Source organism: Gymnodraco acuticeps, unplaced genomic scaffold, assembly GCF_902827175.1.
Source record: "Gymnodraco acuticeps unplaced genomic scaffold, fGymAcu1.1, whole genome shotgun sequence".
In the NCBI taxonomy this organism is placed as follows: domain Eukaryota; kingdom Metazoa; phylum Chordata; class Actinopteri; order Perciformes; family Bathydraconidae; genus Gymnodraco; species Gymnodraco acuticeps.
The window spans coordinates 2735946-2758256 of NW_022992265.1; the positions used below are offsets into that span (position 1 = coordinate 2735946).

At 42.4% G+C, this 22311-nt stretch overlaps 1 long non-coding RNA gene across 1 annotated transcript; it reads right to left on the reverse strand.

The window, feature by feature from the left end:
- Positions 1–9357: 9357 nt before the first annotated feature.
- On the reverse strand, positions 9358–12606 carry LOC117540468. The gene is made up of 3 exons (XR_004568173.1): positions 12231–12606; positions 10858–10956; positions 9358–10600 (listed from the first exon to the last, which is right to left on the reverse strand). It is a non-coding gene; the product is annotated as an uncharacterized LOC117540468 (long non-coding RNA).
- Between the last annotated feature and the right edge of the window lie 9705 nt (positions 12607–22311).

A 22311-nucleotide genomic window follows, 5' to 3' on the forward strand; every position in this document is an offset into this window, starting at 1 on the left:
AAATACCACCCCTTTCATGTGAACGCGCACCTAACTAGATAGGAAACGGCTGGCTTGAGCGATCCACTTGATAACCCGCGTCGTAGTACAGTTTAGCGAAAGCGCGTATGTTTTTGATTAGGCCAACCGGCTAACTCAAACATATCCCCAGTATATATCCCCAGTTGAACCAGCAACAAAAACAGGTTTGTCAACAATAACGAGGCCACTTTGCCAGGGATCCAGCGACGAGACAATAAAGCAATTCATATTAGGTTCTGTTGAGACACTACAGAATATAAAACCTTCCAAGCCATGACCTCTGCCTGAAATCAGGACCACTCAGAGGAGAATGCTGCACATCAAACTGGAGTCAGGAGTGTGAATAACACATTTTGGCCAAAACAAATTGTTGCTTACCAATACAGTGACTGAACATTGGACACCAAAAAGTGAAAAACAGAAGCGTAATTGTGCGAACAACAATTGTGGGGGGGGGGAGGCATTTTACAAATATTTACAAACAACTATTTACAAAAAAGCAACTATTTATAAAAAAGCAATACTATTTACAAAAAAGGGTTAGGGTAAGCAACTATTTACAAAAAAGCAATACTATTTACAAAAAAGCAATACAGAACTCTCGGGCATCCTAACCATTTTGAAAAAAACAAAAAGGTTCCTTTGAAAGGGACATCCTCTTCATCTGTTTCCTGGGCCCTAAAAAGCAGAGCAAGAATAGGAACAGTGGTGAATAAGGGGAGAGAATACAGTTGGGAGCAGACTGAACAGAGGACATAGCAATATTCATGTTAAAATGTTTGCACAATAAATATTATGGCACTTTTGTTTATATTGCATTTTAATAGATCAGTTGTCATACCATGGTTGGATGTGCAGCATTTGGATGCTCTAATCGATCCGAGAAGGGGTTCCGGATGTATGGCTTCCCTAAGGACATAGAGCAAAGGAAGAGATGGATGGCAATGGTCAACAGATAAAACCTGTGTCTGACAGAGGACAACAACAGCAGAAAACTCTGTCATGTAAGTAATGTTCACAGAGGTGACATGACTTGTTAACATTTTAAAGGGCATCATATTTCCAAGTGTAGAGAATTATGACTCTTCAATGACATTTGAAGTGTGGAGTGGAAACTGATCAAACCTACCTACCTACAGGTACACTTTGAAGACGACCAATATATTGGCAACAAATCAGGAGGACATTTGAGGTTGAGGCCAGATGCTGTTCCAACAATATTTATACATCGGCCTAAGCCGAAAAGGAGGAAATCCACGTCAAGGAGTATGCCTCCAGCTGTCAGGAATGATGACCACAGGTTTTCACCCTTGTTCAGAACGTGGAGCAGCTGTTCCGTGTGAGGACGAGCGATTCCCTCATGGAGTCCTCAAATGCAGTGTCACAGCTGGAAGAAGAAGCCATGTTGCTGGACAGCAACCTTCCCTCATGCCATGACCTGAAGAAAAAAAATCCTCTCAACATACATCAGGCTGAGGTTAAGGATTGCATCAAAGTGCATCAGGGCTGAGAGGAAGGATAAACATAAAGGGTATCTTGGCCGCAAGAGTCAGAGTAAGAAGGCAAAGAAGACCCAACAGACCTCTGCACCGAAGGTCATAACATCTAGGCCACTGCCAAACACCTTACTCGTTGCCATCGATGTACTTGGCATCTCCATTCCCGGTCCACCGTCAGCAGCCTCCAGCCTCCTCTTCTTTCAGCAGTCATCTCCTGCAGCCGTTGCCAGCACCAGCCTCCTTCAGCAGCAGCACCCTCCAGCAGCAGCACCCTCCTTCAGCAGCAGCAGCCTCCTCCAGCAGCAGCAGCAACAGCCATATGAGGCTGACATATGAGGCTGAATAAAAAAAAGTGCATTTTTTTTTTTTTTAAGTGTTTATTTTGTTAAAAATAAACATTTTGGATGCATGACCATGTTTTAGGCTCATCCTTCATTCACTGCTGTAGAGTAGCCTATTCAGTAGGCTTGTATTTGTTTAAGACTGAATAATACCTTTGAAGAACAATCATTAAACTAGTGTGTATATTACAATACAAAGGAATATATCCTAGCATGCCATCAAGCATTACAAAGTAGCGCTAGGCTAGTTGTACAGTACAGATGAGTTAACACGGAGCAGTACCAAAAAAAACAAAGTACAGTCAATATGTCACATAATGAAATGTTAGTATATCCCAAAATTCAATGAAATATTTATCACAAACGCCACCTCATTTCTACTAGTGCTAGCAGTTAAGTCATATCATACAGAAAAAGCCGACTAAGGATGGCTGACACGGTCAGGTTCAGCGGATAAAAACCAAAATAACAATAAAAACACATAATCAATCTAAATCCTGCTTGTTAGTTACCCAGCATCATTGATATATAAGCTGCTAGCGATTCATTACTGAAATATTACCTTCAAAGCTGACGAAGTCGCGCTAGCTAACTAGCAGGCAATGCTAGCTAAATTGGTTGTAACAACCAAGATAAAATATAGATAATTACGCTGTGCATATACAAATGAAGACCAGTATAAGCATCATAAAGGGCCTCTGATACAATATAGACAGTTGACAATTCAAAAGAGTTAGATATTTCAGCAACTTACCTCTGGAACTAATCGACGCGCCGTAATGTAAGTGAATGAGGTTCAACGCCCAAATGACAATATTTTTGAACTATTTCGATGTCCATACCCCGGAAGTAGGAGCCGCCATTTTTTACAACGGAGGTCTATGGGAGTGTCGTAACTCTTATCTCTCTAGGGCTCTGGTCCACGCCTAACGGTGCGTTTAAATCGCGCATTGAAAAGAACAGCTGACATTGAGCGTTTTCTTTTGATGCGAACAGATCCACCGCGGCCCGGCCGTAACGCACCCACAGCTGACTCACAATTATTGGCTGTAGAGTCCAGTCTGCATATAGTGTTGCACCTCTGGACAGCAGATCTGCCCCGAGGTTCATCACTCCTGGTACGTGCGTCGCTCTCAGAGAGAGGAGACGTCCGCAGCTCCATAAGATCAGTTTGCGTGCCAGCATGTGTAACTGGAGAGAACGCAAACCCCCTTGGCGGTTTATATACGATATTGTGGTCGTGTTGTCTGTCCTCACGAGGACATGATGTCCTCTGAGAAAAGGCAGAAAGCGTTTCAGGGTGAGGAACACCGCTAAAAGCTCCAGATAATTTATGTGTGACCGTTGGAGGTCTCTGATCCAGAGACCCCTCACAGGTCGACCTTTGTATATACCCCCCCAGCCCGCGATAGGACAGCACCCATAGGCACGCCCCGTACTAGAAAAGTCGGGTGCAGCCAGCGGCGCAGTGCCATTACGCATTTCATAGTGACCATCACTCTCCGCGCGCCATGACGCACGGGGTCCAGTCTGAGGGCAGCTACCCAGCGCTGAAACTCCCTCATGTGTAAGCGTCGCAGTCGTACCACCAGGATGGCTGACGCTATGAGCCCCAGTAACCGCAGACATGATCTGAAGAGGACATATTTGCGTGGCTGGAAATGAGCGAGGCAAGCCCTGAAGGCTTTCACTCTCTCTGCTGACAGGCGGGCTGTAAAGGGCACCGAATTCAGGCGTAGGCCCAGGAAGAGCACAGTCTGGGCTGGGGACAACATGCTCTTTTCTGTGTTTATTACGAAACCCAGGTCGAGCAGGTGTTTTACGAGAACATTCGTCTGCGTAATAGCCTCTTGCTCCGACTGTGCGAGAAGGAGCCAATCGTCCAGATAAGTTGCCAGGCGAATACCCTGTTGTCTTAACGGGGCTATCGCGGCTTCCGTACACCATACAAACACTCGTGGGCTGAGAGACAGACCGAAGGGAAGTACTCTGTACTCGTAACAGACACCCTGAAAGGCGAACCTCAGATATTTCCTGTGTGGATAATATACTGGGATGTGGAAATACGCGTCTTTCAGGTCGACTGATCGTTTTGGCGCACGAGACGCAACAGAGATGTGTGAGTGAGCATTCTGAATTTGTATCTTTTGAGATATTTGTTCAGTGCCCTCAAATCTAGTATAGGCCGAATCCCGTTCCCTCCCCGTTTGGGAACGAGGAAATACTTGGAATAAAAGCCGCTCTGACTCTGTTCGGAGGGTATTATAGATATAGCCTTCTTGTCTAGTAGCGAGAGGATCTCTTGCTCTAGAACAGGGGTCACCAACCTTTTTTAGGATGAGGGCTACTTTAAAAAAATAAAACAAGTCGGGGGCTACTTTTCCTCCTCTTTTGTTTTGTTTTTTGCAATATATATATTTAGCACATTTTAAAATTATTATATGCTTACCTTTAACCTTTGTGTGCTGTTTGGGTCTGTGGGACCCGTTTTCAGTGTTTACTAAAAGAACATGTATTCAATTTAATTATTTGTAACCTGCTTTATTTGGGGGTGGGCCTCACATCCTCTAGGGGGCACCTCACATCCTCTAGGGGGGTCCTCACCTCCTCCAGGGGGACCTCACATCCTCTAGGGGGGTCCTCATCTCCTCTAGGGGGGTCCGGGAGCATGCACCCCCGGGAAGATGTTTTTTAAAATGTTGAAGTGAAATGCATCAATCTGGTGCACTTTGAGCACAAAATGAATTTATGGATACAGCTCTCATGAAAGGGAGCTGTATACTTTTCAATACTCCAATCATCTTTAGAATATTATCACAACCAATAACAAATCATTTAAACTTGTTTATTCTTATCTTATGTTAGCATTCTTTCTTTTTATTTATGCATATTTTACTAATCATTCCCCTTTTAAACAGTTTTTTGTACTGTCCTATAGTACACATTGGAATGATTTCTTACTTTATCTATTGAATAGATAAAAGTGTGCTCTCCCTAGCTCTCTCTCTATCCCTCTCTCTCCCTCCCTAGCTCCCTCGCTCTCTCTCCCTCTGTCTCGCTCGCTCACAGAGGTTGTATGCTCCTCCGTGGCGATGACGGCTTGCGTTAAAAATAAATAAATAAACATATTTGTAAAGTGGGGGGACACAAACGGGATTTCGAAAAGTGCGGGGGACATGTCCCCCGTCCCCGTCCCCAGTGGAGATTACGCCATGCGTGTGTGTGCGTCAAGTGCAATAAATATATATGCAAGTTACAACACACAGAGTAAAACTCTGCCCCTCATGTGCAGTATAGGCTGGCATGACTAGCTGTGGTCAATGGAGCTGATGTGTTGTGTAGATTCGGCCAGAAGGAAAATCAGCGGGGAGGTTGCTTTTCTTCCCGACTGCAACGCTGGTCCCGCAAATCAAGCAAGAACGTGATTGGTCGATATTCATTGTGGGGGTGGGGAGGAGGGGTGTTAGATAGATATAGAGTTGTAGTAAGTAGATAGAGTTTGCTATGATTTAGGTTTCGTTTATGCATAGGGTAGATTCTTTTAATAACATTTCCATTTTTGTTTTGTGTATTTTATACATTTTGGATTTGCTTGGCGAGCTATGTTTAGAACATGCCCCGCGGGCGACTCACGTTGCCCCTGCGGGCGACTGAGTGCCCGCGGACACCGTGTTGGCTACCCCTGCTCTAGAATATGGGCCGACTCTCCCCGGGCTTGCGAATGCAGAATGCCCGAAAAGTGAGGGGGGGTGACAGCGAATTGGAGTCTGTAACCCTGTGTTATTGTCTTGAAAACCCAAGCAGAATCTGTGAGCATCCTCCACTTTTCGCTTCTCAAAGCGAGTGGAGATGTCACATCCCTGTCGTCTGCCCTCTGTGTTTTTATTTGTTGTGTTATGGGGCCCTCTACTGTCTGAACACGGTGGTACCCCAGGTTGACACTGCGCATGCGCGTGGCGATGATGCCTTCACAGCCCCGTCCATCGTCCGCCTTCTGAGAGAGGTAGCAGCCACTCTTAGAAGGGGGGTAGACGTCAGACTGTTTATTGTTTTTATTGTCTTTATTTTCATTTTTATTGACTGCGCCCTTGGCTTTAAGCCTGGAAACGACAGTGGAAAATGATTTATTAAAAGACAATAGTGATGACATGTGTTTGTATGACTTAAACGAGCAGCGGAGCTTGCTGTCGTTGATGTTAAGTCCATTTCGCTCATGGCGCGAACTTGAGGATGACGTTCTGACATCACTCGAGGCGGCGGAAAGATGGGGGCATGGTTGCACCCCGGAAACACATGAGCATCTAACACTGTAACGTGTTCTGGAGCTGGAGAACAGGGAACTTCCAGCTCTTTTATCGAGGAGAGGAGGCTGTCAGGCCGCCCTCTTCTTCTTCCTCGTCTGGTGGCTGAAAGTCTGGGCCGGCTGTGCCCGTGCGGCTGCTGCCGGAACCGGAGACTTTCTTGGCCAGCTCGTCCTCGCCTCGTGTCTGGGCTGGAGACCCGGGGTGGGCTGTGGCCTCTGCTGTTTCGGGATCTTGAAACGGGCAGGACGTGAGGCAGCCTGAGCGAAGGACTGCCGCGGGGCCGTTGAAGGCGGCGGCTGGACCCTTCGGGGAAGACAAAGCTGGAGAGCCGCATCCTCCTTCTTTTTGGATTCACACCGCTGCTGCATCGAAGCTAGAGCGGAGCCAAATATGCCCTCGGGAACAATAGGCATGTCCAAGACGTCCTCTTTTTCCCGGTCTGGAAGGTTCGTCAGGGTAAGCCACCTGGCTCTCTCCTGTACCACCATTATCCCCAGTGCTTTGCCCGTGGCTTGGACTGCACAGCGCTGCACACGGAGGCAAATGTCCGTGATCGCTGCGATCTCGTCCCACATGGCAGGCTCAGGTTTGATCGTCATGTCCTCGCAGAGCTCCGCCTGGTAGGCGGTCAGCAGCGAGGAGACGTTGAGCGCCCTGGCGGACAAAGCTGCGGCTTTATAGGCTCGTTCGGTCATTGCTGACTGGAAGCGGTCTGCCTTTGCCGGTAGCGTGGGGTTCCTGCTCGGTGCCGAAGCCAGCCGCGGTTGGAGGTGGGCGGCCACCAGCGGTTCCATGGGCGGCATGCGGAGCAGGCCGAGCTTCTCTATGCCGACAGTCCAAAGAGGAGGCATCCTGGATTGGGGCCTAGTTGCTGAAAGGGCGGTCTCTCCACGAGACCAACACCTCGTCCAGCATCTCTGGAAAGACTGGGAGAAGCTGCTTCCTCATCCTCGCTGATTGGGGCAAGTTCTTCCCCTCATAGCGAGATCTGGAGGTCTCCTTGGCCACTTCAGGCCAGGGGATGTCCAGCCTGGACGCAGCGCGTTGGCGCACGGCCTGCAAGTCCATACTGAGGCAGGGCGAAGGTGGTGTGCTTTCGCCCGGGGGAGCGGACATCGCCTCCGGCTTGGCAGCCTGGGCAGATGAAACGAAGATGCCATCTTCGTGCTCATCCGAGTCGGATAAGAGGAACTCAGAGGCATCCTCTTCATCCTCCTCCATATAATCCAGCTGTAGGACATCCTCCGCGGGTGGAACCACGGTGAGGTCCAGTTGGGAGCCCCAGCTTGACACAGCGCGGGGCTCCGCTCTCGCGGCTCTTGCCGCCACCCGGCCCCAGCCTGACACGGCGCGGGGCTCCGATTCCGCGGCTACAGCCGTTGTTGAGCCCCAGCCTGACACAGCGCGGGGCTCAATCTCCGCGGCGGTCGCCACCATGTCCCGATTGCCGGCCGGCGAATCCACGGACATGAAGGGGTCCCGTCCCGACAGGCTAGCTTGGCGCGCTAGCCGTCGGCGGAGGCTTTTGATTGTGAAGCGGGCACAATGTCCGCACGAACCGGGGGTATCGATAGCTTCCTGGGCGTGTTCCAGCCCAAAGCAGGACGAGCAGACCCGGTGTGAGTCCGTGCCTGAGATCCTAAACCCGCAGCCACAGAGCCGAGCCTCCGACTCCTCTGGTGTGAGGGAGAGAAGGGTCCATCCTCGTTTGCCGGGGTGTCTGCGCGGAGGGACAAGCTAGTAACAGGTATGTTACCGAAAAAAAATCCAACTTTATCGTTATTCCGAAAGGAAAAAACGACGGGGTAGATTTTTCTTTAAAAAATATTAACTGGTGTGTTAATATCTTTCTTATCTCCATCTCCTCTGGTGTGAGGGAGAGAAGAGTCCGTCCCCGCTCGCCGTGGTGTCGGCGCGGAGGGATAAACTAGCAACAGGTATGTTACTGTTTGAAGAAAAAATCAAACCTTACCGTTATTTCGAAAGAAAAAAAGCGGGGCAGATTACAATATTAACTGGTGTGTTAATATTTGTTCAATTCTTCTGCAAAGCAAAAAAGTAACCGGCAAGCGCCCGTCGACCGAATGTTAGCTTGGGTTCAGTCTGTGGACCGTTAAGCTAGCCCGGCTACTGATATTCGAGATGTGCTCTGAAGCGAGAAGAGGTGTTTGAATGACGCTGCGACATAGCGCAAGCTACTAAAAGGGTGGGTGGATTCCCTGACGTAGACGTCAAGATCACCAGCCAATCAGGATTGGCGTAATGAGATTGATGCTTCTGTTTGCATACGCGTTGAGGCGCATCCCATAGTGAGACATCAAACGGAGTGTTATGAATGAGAACGTCACTATCAACGTGTTTTGGACGTAATATGGTCTTTGTTTACATTAGCAAACATCGCTAACACTCAGAGCGTACCTGTACTGGAGAGAGTGTAAAAAAAAAAGTGCCTATGTGTAAAAAAGCAGCAAATAAAAAAAGGAACTCACCTTGTGGTAAACCCGCAAGAGAAAAAGCATTTGAGCTCCATACTGTTTCAGAAATAATCTTTGATGTGGTTTGGAACATGAAATGGCGTTTAATCACGGCATTATTTAGCTGCATCTGAGCAGAGCAAACACTCATCTCTCTGGAGCTCTCTGTGAGCCTGCATGCTCCAAAGGGGGCGGGGCCAGCAGCTACTGACCCATCTGTTTGGTATTTTAAGCAAAACACATCATAGACATGTTTTTTTATATATTTTTATATATCTGAGAACCATAATGCCTAAAAATAGCATAGGCCTAATAGGAGACCTTTAATGCACTGTAAAAACTGTTGCTTTGGTAAAACTTTTAAAAAATGTGTCAAGCGGTTCCCAGCAATTTTAAGAGTTTAGTCAACTTTTGCATTTTTTTAGTTGGTGAAACGTACTTTTTTAAGTTTTCCTCTACTCAAGAATGTGTTACTTTGCTAAAACTTAAAAAATATGTGTCAAGTGGTTCCAAGCAATTATAGGAGTTGGATAAACTCACTAATGTGATTTTTTCTGCATGTGAAAAGATGAGATGAGCCTACAATTAAAAGCCAACATATTAAGTGTAACCAATGCAAATAACAATCTGCTAAGAACCACATAAGACAAGAATAAATAAAGTAAATTATAAAACACAATTGAGTTGCCAGAACCTATATGACAAACTCTTCCTGATTTCAAGCCAACCCTTTGAATATTTGATAGCATTGAAACATTGCAGATTAAACTAATAGATTTAAAAAAGAGAATGTTATGGACATTTTATTTTATTAACATAAGCAGCAGAAAGTGCTTTCAAACGTTTTTCATAAAACAGTAACATGTTTAGAAGCACAACACATAACATTAACGTAACACTGACACAGGAGAAAGTCTTAACATTTGTGTTAACAACTTAAAGTTACTCTTAAGGTAAGTGCTGCTAATGACCTACAAAAAGTTAGAACATATACTTAAACAGTATTTTCTGTTTGTTAAGGCTCCTATAAAAACAGACACAGTTGACAAAATCCTGGCTTTTAAGAACAATATTTGCCATGTCTTAACTAATGTTTGGTTTTAAAACAGAACAAAGGCATTTGTAATTTTTCTGATTTCTTCAATAAAAACATAACATGACAAAGGTAATCTTAATAACATTTGTATTTATATTCACACTTAGGCAAACGTAAGGTGATGGGTAACCTGGGTAAGGTAACTTTATTTTAAAGTGCTGCTTACAAGTTGTAAAAGTATTATCTGAGCTTTTAAACAGTTTTTCTATTTTTAAAGGCTCATAAAAAAAAGGACACGATTAATAACATCCTGGTTTAAAACAAAAAATATGTGCATGTCTTCACTGAACTCCTGAAGTCTTTCCTCTCTGGTTGATGTTGGAACATGTAAAAGTGCATACTCTAAAAACTGTTACTTTGATAAAATGTTTGAGAATGCCAAGAATCTGATGTCAGATTGAAGAGAAGTTGGGGTGACTTTCTTAAAGTAACTTTACAGAATGCAGGATCGCTCTTAATCAGTCCATAAAACCACACATACATTTACAAGATCGCACTCACAGCTCAGAAACATTGTGAATCAGCGTTGATCACAAATGACCAACAGCTTTTGCCAGCCATCAGCTGAGCCAACAGCTCTAGGCCAGTTTGTTTTTTAGGCTGATGTACCTTGAAGATGGCTTCGGCTGAAGGGTGTCCAGTCCCATGAAGAGTCTCTGAAAGACTTCAAAGGTTTTGGCAAGTTTTGCAGGATATTGCAGATTTAGAGCATAGGTCAGTCCAAGAAGGAGGCAGCAGGCTCTGGCAACATTGCCCACATCAGCCAACACTGGCATGCCCTCGATGATGATCCCAACTGCATCTGGCTCGTGGGCAACGTATAGTTTGATGCTGTGCATCACGCGCCTCTGTTGCACTTCAACCTCTGCTTCTCCCATACAAACAAAACACTAAATTGAGTACAAATCAGGAAACACCTGTGTTTTCCTCAATAACAAAAAAATCCGTCTTGAAGTCACAACGAATACAGCCAGTTTACATTAGCTGGTAACAGAGGTGCAATTCACGTGCATTACAAGGGGTTTAAGACATTACAAAAAATACTGTTTTGCAAGAATTTACCACATAGTCATGATATTGATATAGTTCATAAAATGTCAAACTACCTATTTTTAACCTCACCTCATGCTCAGAGATTAGCTCCTCTCCACGTTCTCCCATATATTCAATGAGGCATCTCAAGGTCACCTCTCTCTTTTTACAGACAGTAGCACATGGGTCCTAGAATAAATAAGAATAGACGATTATTTCAACCAATCTTTAACGATTTACTTTCAATTATCTGTTGTTTATGCGACAGCTTAATTCAGATATATGTTAATTAAGGAGATCCCTGATGTTAAGTTGACCAGAATGTTTATTTCCACTGTGTACAACATGTAAGAAGCAACCCCACAATACATTTTTTATTTGCATCTAATGTTGCTCTTTATTATTTCTAATGTCACACATCTACATGTTATGATATTGTGTTCTTGCTAAGCAGTATTTTATTTGGAAATGCTGTTGTTAGTCTTCGCCACCAGGTTGCGTCAAGAGAGAGAAGAAGCATAAGAAGAAGAAGTCTTCTTCTGTGGTTGTAAATAAGTACGGAGTTAGGCTAGTAAGTTGAATTAAGTGTACCTGCAGCAGAGCAGTGTAGGCAAGAGAATACGTGTATGCTCAAAGTTTTACTCAAAGAACAAAAAAGTTGTGACGACGGAAGAAAGACAACTGGTGACCGCCTAATCTGTGGCTGCAACACTTACAAATAACCATCTAATAGAGACATATTTGTATACAACTGGTGTATTGTCTCAATATAATGTATTAATATTATTCTGGTATCATGTAAAGCATGATAGCAGCATGTAAATGTAGAATAGAATGGGAGGGATGAATCCCTCTTTAATGGTCACACATGCAGAGCACACAGCACGCACAGTGAAATGTGTTCTCTGCTTTTAACCCATCCAGTACCAGGAGAAGTGGGCAGCTATTGTACAGCGCCCAGAGAGCAATGGGACTGGGGGGGATGTCCGGTGCCTTGCTCAAGGGCACCACGGCAGGGGCCAGGAGGTGAACTGGGACCTCTCTAAGTAGCAGTCACACTCCATATTTAGGTCACAGTCCAAGCCCCTACTGACTGTAGTTAATCAGAATAAGTGTAAAGTGTGTCGGGGAGCACATCTGAACAACTAATGTTTTGTTATGTGGTTAAGAGTTTTTTAAGAAATTAAAGGATGATTTACATTCAGAAGAGCATGACTAATTTTAATAAAAAAGTTTATCATCAATATATATTCATAAAAGGAATGTGAGGAACATTTTAAATCTAGTTGTCAGTTTAGTTTAGTTGTTTAGTGGGTTATTGAGTGCAACCTCAGTTCTGGTTACCAGTGGATCTGACACACTGGTCCTTTTTACAAAAAAATGTATTTGAAAAGATCAACTGATTTCAGGCAAGATGACTGAAGAAGAAACAAAACACTTAGTATGTACCACTGTTAACTCACCTGAATCAGTGCCTTCAACAATGCTTTAATGCACTGACCAACTGCTCCTCCCTTTGCATTGAACAGCTCCAGAAGCTTTGGCGTGTACCTGTCCAGCTGGAACATAAATGTTGACTCAAGTGGAACCGCGGTGCATCTCATTTATCTGCAACACATTTTAAATTGGGAGATTATTAGAGACATAATGAATATGTTATAAAATACACAAGCCAGTTTAGTAGAAATGAATGGGGTCAACTTGTCGGTTACAATATTTTGCCAAAATCTAAAGCTGAAAATGTAGGCAAATTAAATGGCTTTCACTTTTTTCCCAATACTGGAAATAAAGATGCCTTCATTTTCCAAGATAGCAATGTCTTTTAGTAGAGGCTCAAGCACTGTGTCAAGTGTCCTATTAGAGTTGCCGTATGTAGTTGTCAAATATGGCGGACCATCTTGCACAACTCCGTACGGCAACCCAAGTAGGACACTTGACACAGTGGCGTTTGGCAAAGCACAAAAATAAAACTCGAGAGAGATGAGTTATTGTTATTACAACGTGACTTCACTATTATTTAACAACTCTTTTTATTGGGTTCTTTTATTTGGGGTTAAGTACATTGTCAGAATAAGTGAGAAATGGATTTAACTTCTGTTAAATGCCATACATTTTTGCATACATCCACAGTAAATATTTACTCAGTATGATAGCTGTCTAACAGAAGTTACATTAATTTCTCACTTATTCTGACAATGTACTCAACCCCAAATAAAAGAACCCAATAAAAAGAGTTGTTATATAAGACCCCGGCCACACGAGGACGAAAACGGCTAAACGCATAGGATTAACGCAAACGCAATCGCAAACAAGTTTCCGTTCACACGCAATAGTTATCCGGATAGTGTCTGCCCACACGAGACCCCTCCGTTTAGCTCCAACCACTGGAGAAGCTGCAGTACATATGCAGGAGCCTGTACGTGGCGCTGTAACTTCCTCCATAAAAGCAGCGAAGAAGCATGGTTGTCATGGTTATACCTTCTGTTTATTCTCCGCGGTGGGGGCCGAGGGAACCGGGCAGAGTTTTTCGCCAGTCAACGTGTATTAAAGTTTAAACCTTCCGACAAAATTATAAAAGTGCCGGTCAAAGGTCTTCTTTGTTATTTATTTAGCTTTAAAACAAATGAATAATAACTCTATATAATATAATAATAAAATACACGGAGCCTCTCTTTTTCCTCCCTCTCTTTGGACAGCGTCAGTGTCTGTCTCATGCAGCAGTTGATCCAGTAATGAGCGACCCGGCCGACAGTAAAAATAAACATATTTATAACTAGTTTAGGTAGTTTGAGAGGTGTCTCCGTCCTGTCAGATTAGACTTCACTCGCGTTTATGTCCATATCGAGAGAAAGATAAATAATCTGAATTCAGTGTGCAGTTTACTTTGACGCGGGGGTGAGCAGCAGAGGTGGGGAGAGGCGGGGCTATTGCGCAATCATTATCAGAAAATGATCGCTGAAGCTGCAGTACATATCCACAAAAGCAGCGAGTAAGATCCCCCCCGGATGTGTAAGTCTGCTGTAGATGTTGCACAAAGAACTGTAGCATGGTCAGTAGCGTCCGGAGCACGATAGCAACTCTGCGATCCGCCATTGTTGTTGTTGTTGGTGGCGAAACACATCAGCAATGGCGCGGGGTACGCGGAGGTGGGGAGAGGCGGGGCTATTGCGCAATCATTAGGCTTGTTTGAGACAAGCGAGACCTGCGCAGACCTGCGCAATTTCGATCAACGTCTTGCTAGTGCGTTGCATGATGGTTAGTCATTTTGTCCGACTTGCTCTGGAGGCCCGCCCACATGAGACTTTGAAATTTCGCGGGACAAAGACGCCCGCAGCCTTGAGAGCGAGGCGAGGCGAGTTGGCGCAGTTGCTCTCCACGGGCTGCGGAAGCGAAATGCTTGATGGGAAACGGCTCGCTGGTATCTCGAGCTGAGCGCTCATTGGTGGTTTTTACCACGTGCTGCTGATGAAACTCTCCAATTGGCTGGCAAAAGTTTGTTGTTGTTTTGTGTCAGTTTTACGTCGCCACATCCATTCCCATTTTTCATCATTGTTCCACAATGTTTATCATCATGAAATTAATATCTATATATTTTATACTATACTGCTTACCGTTTTCATACTTTATATATCTTAGCATATTCATACACACTGTTCATACTGCTCACAGGCTGATATCTAGTGTATTCATACCCCTCACTGTTTATTCATCATTCAATTCATTCTATATTTTATTCTGTAGATTGTGTACATTACTTTTCACTTTACTGCTTGTTGCACCTGGTTAGAAGCTAAACTGCATTTTTTTGTCTCAGTACCTATAATATGTGCAATAACAATAAAGTTGAATCTAATCTGGAGCAGGAACAAATGTATTTACTTAGTACATATCTGACATTAACGATTAAACACATGTGTGCATTCTTTATAAATGCAAACCGAGTCAAGCCGACTCCGGAGGTGGCGGTATGCACCTTAAAGTTGTTTGCAATCCGCCAAAAAACCGAGAGAAGAAGAAGAAGACGAAGCCGACTCCGAGCATGGACTCCGAGCTGTCCGACTTAAGACGAGCTTTTTGACACCTCCCCCGGCTGCGATCGGCTACTCTCGTCTACTTTCGAGGCGAGCCGCAATGTGTCTCAAACAAGCCTAGTATCAGAAAATGATCGTATAGGGCGCACACACGGAGCTGTTTGACCCCCCAGAGCGTTGCGTATGCCGTTCTATCCACCTTGGGACCCGTTATCGTTTCCTCAGTCGTTTAGTGCCGTATGCGGTCGTCCTCGTGTGGCCGAATGGTCTATATGACACTAAACAGTAACGCAAACGGCCGTTTTTGTCCTCGTGTGGCTGCAGCCTAATAGTGAAGTCACTATTACACAAACAAAGCAAAAATAAGAGTTCATTACATCTATTTTGTTCACATGGTTGATCTAAACTACTTTGGTTTAACATAATTTGTTTTAATATTTAAAGTTCAACTACTACTTTAGTTAAATGACATTGCACGTGTTGCCAGTAAGGCAAGGCAAGGCACGTTTATTTATATAGCACCTTTCAACACAAGGCAATTCAAGGTGCTTTACAAAAATGAAAGACATTCAGACAAAGGCATTTAAAAACAGTAAAAGATAATAAAAGAAACATTAAAAGAAAAAATACATGACTAAAAGTACATGAATAAAAATGTACAGTGCATTAAGATTTGAATAGTTCACACAGAAGATCCACTTTACTGATGAACACAACGGCTCAGTTTCAATTAAAATTAAATGCAGCGACAAAAAGATAAGTCTTCAGCCTGGATTTAAAAGTAGTAAGAGTTGTAGTGGACCTGCAGGTTTCTGGGAGTTTGTTCCAGATATTTGGAGCATTATAACTGAACGCAGCTTTACCATGTTTAGTTCTGACTCTGGGGACAGAAAGCTGACCAGTCCCTGAAGACCTGAGAGATCTGGATGGTTTATAATTTAGCAGAAGATCAGAAATGTATTTTGGGCCTAAACCATTCAGTGCTTTATAAATCAGCAGCAGTATTTTGAAATCTATTCTTTGACACACAGGAAGCCAGTGTAAAGACTTCAGAACAGGAGTGATGTGATCCACTTTCTTAGTGTTAGTGAGGACTCGAGCAGCGGCGTTCTGAATCAGCTGCAGCTTCCTAATAGATTTTTTAGTGAGACCTGTAAAGACACCATTACAGTACTCCAGTCTACTGAAGATAAAAGCATGGACAAGTTTTTCCAAATCCTGCTGTGACATTAGTCTTTTAATCCTAGATATGTTCTTTAGGTGATAGTAGGCTGATTTAGTAATTGTTTTAATGTGACTGTTGAAACTCAGGTCAGAGTCCATGACTACACCTAGATTTCTGGCTTTATCTGTTGTTTTGAACATTGCAGGCTGAAGCTCAGCGCTAACTTTTATACGTTCTGCCTTGGCTCCAAAGACCATTACCTCAGTTTTGTCTTTGTTTAATTGGAGAAAGTTCTGACACACCCAGTCATTGATTTGTTCAATGCACTTACTCAGTGTTTTAACTGGAGAATAGTCTCCTGGTGAAATGGTTATGTAAATGTGTGTGTCATCCGCATAGCTATGGTAACTTATTTTGTTGTTTTTCATTATCCGAGCCAGTGGTAGCATGTAGATGTTAAAGAGAAGAGGCCCCAAGATGGAGCCTTGAGGAACCCCACATGTCATATTTGTCAACTCAGATTTGTATTTACCTATAGAAACAAAGTTGTGTATGTCCTTTAAGTAGGATTCAAACCAATTTAGAACTGTTTCCGAAAGTCCCACACAGTTTTCTAGTCGGTCTAGTAATATGTTGTGGTCAACAGTGTCAAACGCAGCACTGAGATCTAATAATACTAACACTGAAGTTCTGCCACTGTCTGTGTTTAAGTGGATGTCATTGAAGACCTTTACAAGAGCAGTCTCAGTGCTGTGGTTTGGACGAAATCCTGACTGGAACACATCTAAACAGTTATTTAAATGCAAGAAATTACTCAACTGTTGAAAGACTACTTTTTCAATGATTTTACCTAGAAATGGGAGGTTTGATATGGGCCTGTAATTGTTCATTACTGAAGCGTCTAGATTATGCTTTTTTAAGAGCGGTTTAATGACTGCAGTTTTCAGGGCCTGTGGAAAAACACCTGAGTGAAGAGACTTGTTTACTATATGAAGTAGATCTGAGGCCATGCAAGGACAAACATTTTTGAAAAACCCTGTTGGAATAATATCAAGGCAGCAAGAGGAGGATTTCAGAAGTTGTATAATGTCCTCTAGGTTTTTATCATTAATCTGATGGAATTGTGTCATGGTGTTTGAATTGATATTAGGTGGACACAGAGACAAAACATTTGCTGTTCCTGATGCAGAGGCACTGACTGCTTGTCTGATTTTCTGAATTTTGTCAGTGAAGAAGGAGGCAAATTCATTGCACGCCCTGGTGGATAGAAATTCAGAGGCTACTGACACTGGGGGGTTAGTTAGTCTGTCGACGGTAGCGAACAAGGCACGTGCGTTGTTTTTGTTTTTGGCAAGGATATCAGAGAAGAAAGACTGTCGGGCAAATTTCAATTTCAAATTATAAAGGCCAAGTCTCTCTTTATAGATTTCAAAGTGCACCTGGAGATTTGTTTTTCGCCACCTGCGTTCAGCTTTTCGACACTCTTTTTTCTCTGTTCTCACGGTCATGGCCTTTCTCCATGGAGATATTTTCTTCCCAGTCACTTCCTTTACCCTAGTTGGAGCAATGGCATCTATAACATTTTTAATTTTTGAATTAAAATGATCTACTAGCTCATTTACTGAGATGTTAGCAGTAGGTCCACTTGCAATCTAAACATTAATGTAGAAGTGAGAAATTCATATTTTTTTATACCAAAACATTTTTCGGAATCTGGGGCAACTGCATGCAATTAATACAGATCTTATAAAAAATATCAGATGTCTCTCTTAGAGAACGGATCAAAGTGGAAATTTACTTGTAATTATAACATGTCAGTCTTTGAGTAAGGTCACAAACTAAAGGACACTAGTAATGAGATGGCCTCCATGAGCGTGCAGTGGCACTCATCCAACACCTGAGAGTGCAGCAGAACCAAATATTTCAGACAGAGAATTGAATTTGTGAGTTGATGAAGAAAATAACATTTAAATCTGGAGATGATCTTTGAACTCCATGAGGTCAGCATAATTCATACTTGATCAACTGTTTTAGTTGAAAGTTTAGGCCAGGGGTGTCAAACTCAAATACACAGTGGGCCAAAATAAAAAAATGGGTACTAGTCGAGGGCCGGACTGGTTCAATGTTTATTGCAAAACGTATTGAAATTAACTTATTGCACATATTAAACCTGGAACTAACAAAGCTTAAATTATTGTCTATAAAAACAACATTAAACATTAAATAATCAGTTGCATTCATTTCTTATGGCTCTATCTGCAGCTTTTCCGGAGTCATTTCTTATGATTACATTTTTCCACACGCCAACAACAGCTTCAAAAAAACTATTTCCTTCAAAGAAAAACCAAACATGCCCTGTTGTCGTGAGAAAAAAAGTGCAGAAGTAAACATCCATTGAAACTCACTTTGCTGCTCTGTAATTCTAGTTCAAACCAGATACTTGGCATCTCATCTTGGGTGCAAGCTCATCAATGTTTGGGCTCAGGCTCTGAGCTGAGGAAACCCTCAGGATTGAGTGAAGGTGTGCGTGCAATATACCGGCGGGCCAGATCGAATAGTAATTAGAATTTATCCTGCGGGCCGAAATTAAATCCACCAAGGGCCTGATTTGACCCCCGGGCCTGGAGTTTGACACGTGGTTTAGGCAAAGCTTGACTGTTGAAGAATTGTTTCAATACTTGGATGTAGATGGAAGGAGACTTAATTAATCTGCAAATTAACACTAAGTCGGATCTTTCTGGGACAAAGCTTGCAGAAAATAGATTTACATTTTTGGATATGGACAAAAAAGATATTAGTCAATACTTAAGTGCAAAGGAATTAAAAAGCAGTAAATCAAAAAATGTCCCGTTTGGAGACAGAGCAGAGTGGACCCAAATGCAGGACTTACAAGCTTTGAGCAACAGAACACCTTTAATTGCAGGTAAACAAGCAGGGCAAGGCAAAACAGAAGTAACAAAACTCTCCAACATACATAAACCAGAACAAGGATCTGAGAATTAGTAACAGAAAACCAGAAGTTAAACACATGCAAGACTAATCACAAGGTCAAGACACTCTGGGGAGGGAAGGCAAAACACAAAGGCACCAGTTGAACACAATCAGGTAATCAAACAAGGAAGGAACTAAAAATAGACATCACACAGGGGGTGAACACTTTTCAAAAATAAAACAGGAGACAAAGAAAGATTGGGACAACAAACACTAATTCAAAACAAAAAGAAGACGCCTTTTATAAATTACATTCATAGCCATTCCAACACATTATAATTATTATTACTGACCGCATCTCAAATGGGAACCAAGCCATATTTGTTCAAGAGGTGGCCACCTTTGACTGGTTTACTTTGCCACCGACAGCAGAGGCCTGTACGATGAAGCCGGTTCAACATAACCTGGATATGTTTGAGTTACCCGGGTTACCTAATCCAAAACAAACGCGCTCTCGCTAAACGGTCCTACGACGCTGGTTATCAACTCGTTAACTCAAGCCAGCTTTGCCCTATCTAGTTAGGTGCACGCTCACATAAAAGATGCGGGGTTAGCAACATTTGACCAATCACAAACATGGAGAAGCGCACTGACAGCGCAGCGTCATACTTGCTGAATGAAAAGTGAACTAGTCTATAATATTAGACAAATATGAAGACGTTAAACTTTAAACATCCATGACTTTAACACTTTATCCAGGATAAAAGCCACATAGCTGCACCTGCAAGGTGAATACAGCTGGTAAAAGAAAAAGTGTTTGAATGCGTACATTAACAGGTTTATATCACTGCCCCGTCTAAGACACGAGTGGATCTGACTTTAATTACATTTGACTCGAGTGTTTCGTCAACTTAATGTGTTGCTTAAAATAATACTTCTGCATACAGTATGTGACACTGAGTGTTGCACGGCCAGATACGGCTCAGCTGACTCAGATAAGGAAATATATGATACATTATGATGTGATCCGCGACCCGACCACGGATAAGCGGGAGAAGATGGATGGATGGATGGATTATGATGTGATATGAATGATAATGGGACACATCGACGTCTGCACTCACAGTGCCGCGGACTGTACGTAATGTTACTTTGATCTGGTTACTTGTGTTGTGGCAGATATTTAAGTAAGCTTTCTTAACGCTAATGTTATCATAGTCAGATTGCTCTGAAGATGAGAAGTGATATTCTATTAATTTTCACGTGCACATAGTCAGTTGATTTTTGCCGGCCGTCTTTCCTGCAACGGCAGTTTTTCTGTATTTCCTTTATCCTGTAATATGACGTGATAGCTTTAAACTCTGCACACTGAGCTCTGATTGGTCAGCAGGCGGTGCTTTCACTGAGTTGATCTCTTATCCTGGAACCTAACCTGCTCCTGACCAGGCTAGCCGTTCAGCATAAGTTACCATGGAGATCTAGCCCGCTAAGAAGTGAACCAGCGTCTTGGACCGGAAACGGGGGACCCTGATGTAAACAAGACGAAAGTCTTTCTCTGGTCTGCATCCCCTTAACAATTGTATGTTTTGAGCTGTACTGCACTGTACCCAATATACAAGCTGTTAATAAACTTTTCAATCAATCAATCAATCAAACCCAGAGTTTTCCCTGAAGTTAGCTCGCTAAGCGAAAATCCGGCTTCGTAGTACAGGCCTCTGGTCTGTTTATCGGGTCTCTGAATCATATGATAATCTAAAACAAATTGTAATTTATTTCCCCATAAGAATGATTACTGGATTACTAAGAACAAGGGGAGTAGAGAGCGAAGAAAGACTTCAAGCACTGCTTGTGATTTTCTATGCTTCTTTCAAATTCTGTGAAAAGTTGCCAGAATAAAAAAAACCACAACCTCAAAACCAATCACTCTAGCGAATCAAAATAGAAGATTTGCACATGTTCCAAACACATCAGGTCATGTTTGAATACAAAAAGTTTACAAGTTAAACTTAAAAAAATATGTTGATGTGGAAAATGTAACTAGAGTTTAGCAGAGTTTGGTTATGTGCACTCTTATATAAAACTCTTAAACTCACCTCTTCAATGTGATTGTTTTTGTATTATTTGACTTTAACTTTAACTATATATTTATTTGTTGTTCCTTTATTTTATTTTATTTTCTCTTCACTATATATGTAAAGCGTCTTTGAGCACCTGTAAAAGCGCTAACAAATTACATCTATTATTATTATTATTTATTATTATTATATAAATATAAAATGATATAAAGTAATAATAACAGATTTAGATGCAATAACTTAATATTTACAGTTGTAATTAGAAAAAGGTCTTCACACCATGTTATTGAGATACAGTATGTCTTTGTGAGACCTACAGTGTACAGTTTTGTAGATCATCTTGTAATTTCGCTTAAATTATGTCAATACAGATTAGCTTGTTTGATAAGAAATATAATAGATGACTCTATCTAAACTGCAGAGGGCACCAAATCCTATGCCAAAATGGAAGAGCTGATGAGACATGGAAATACTATGAAAAAGAGTTGTGGTTACACTACTGTGGGTTCAAGTTCATCAACAAATGTTATAACCCTCGTAATTTTGACCGAACTTGGAAATTATTACGCCAAAATCTTGGTATAAATGTGCCCCTAATGAATCTTTAATTGCCAGCATATGTGCATTAAGCAGAAGCTGAAGGCATTAACAGTCAAATAAACATGCATAATCTACCAAGAAGTTACTTTTCAGAATCTTTCATGTTTCAGTTTTATTGTTTTGTCTGCTGCCAGTTTCTGCTGAGTCCAGAATGTCTCCATGAGCCTGAAGGCATGTGAAGAAGAAACTGTCTCACCACCAGTTTGACAGATCCTCAGCCTAAATCCTACACAGACACCACGGCAACCGAGAGGCCCGACTGGACACGCTCTGAACACATGAGGAGCTAATACGTTACAGCCCATGAGTTCAAGTAGGTCATACCAAATGGCATTTTTTAGTTCTATCACAAACTAAACACGCTATTATGTCTTTACAATTTGGAGGATCATTATTTGGTCAGGACCATGTTAACTATTGTGCATGTTACCAAATTGTAATACAAATACAATATAAATACATCCATTGATAATACACACTGAAATACTTTTAACTATTCATTTGATTATTTTTCTGTAATAAGTGAAGTAGCTCTTGTGCATAAACATTGTTTGTTTTATTGTACATCAGGGAGGTATTGACTATACTGAAATATACTGCATATGTTTGTATTGTTTGTTGACCCTTTCTCTTTTTGCAAACTGAAACTCCATGGGAAAGTAGAATATTTAATATGGTTCTTTACGGTGAGCTCAACAACACCAAATGTCTTGCACTCAAACAGGCTGAATATACTCATCTG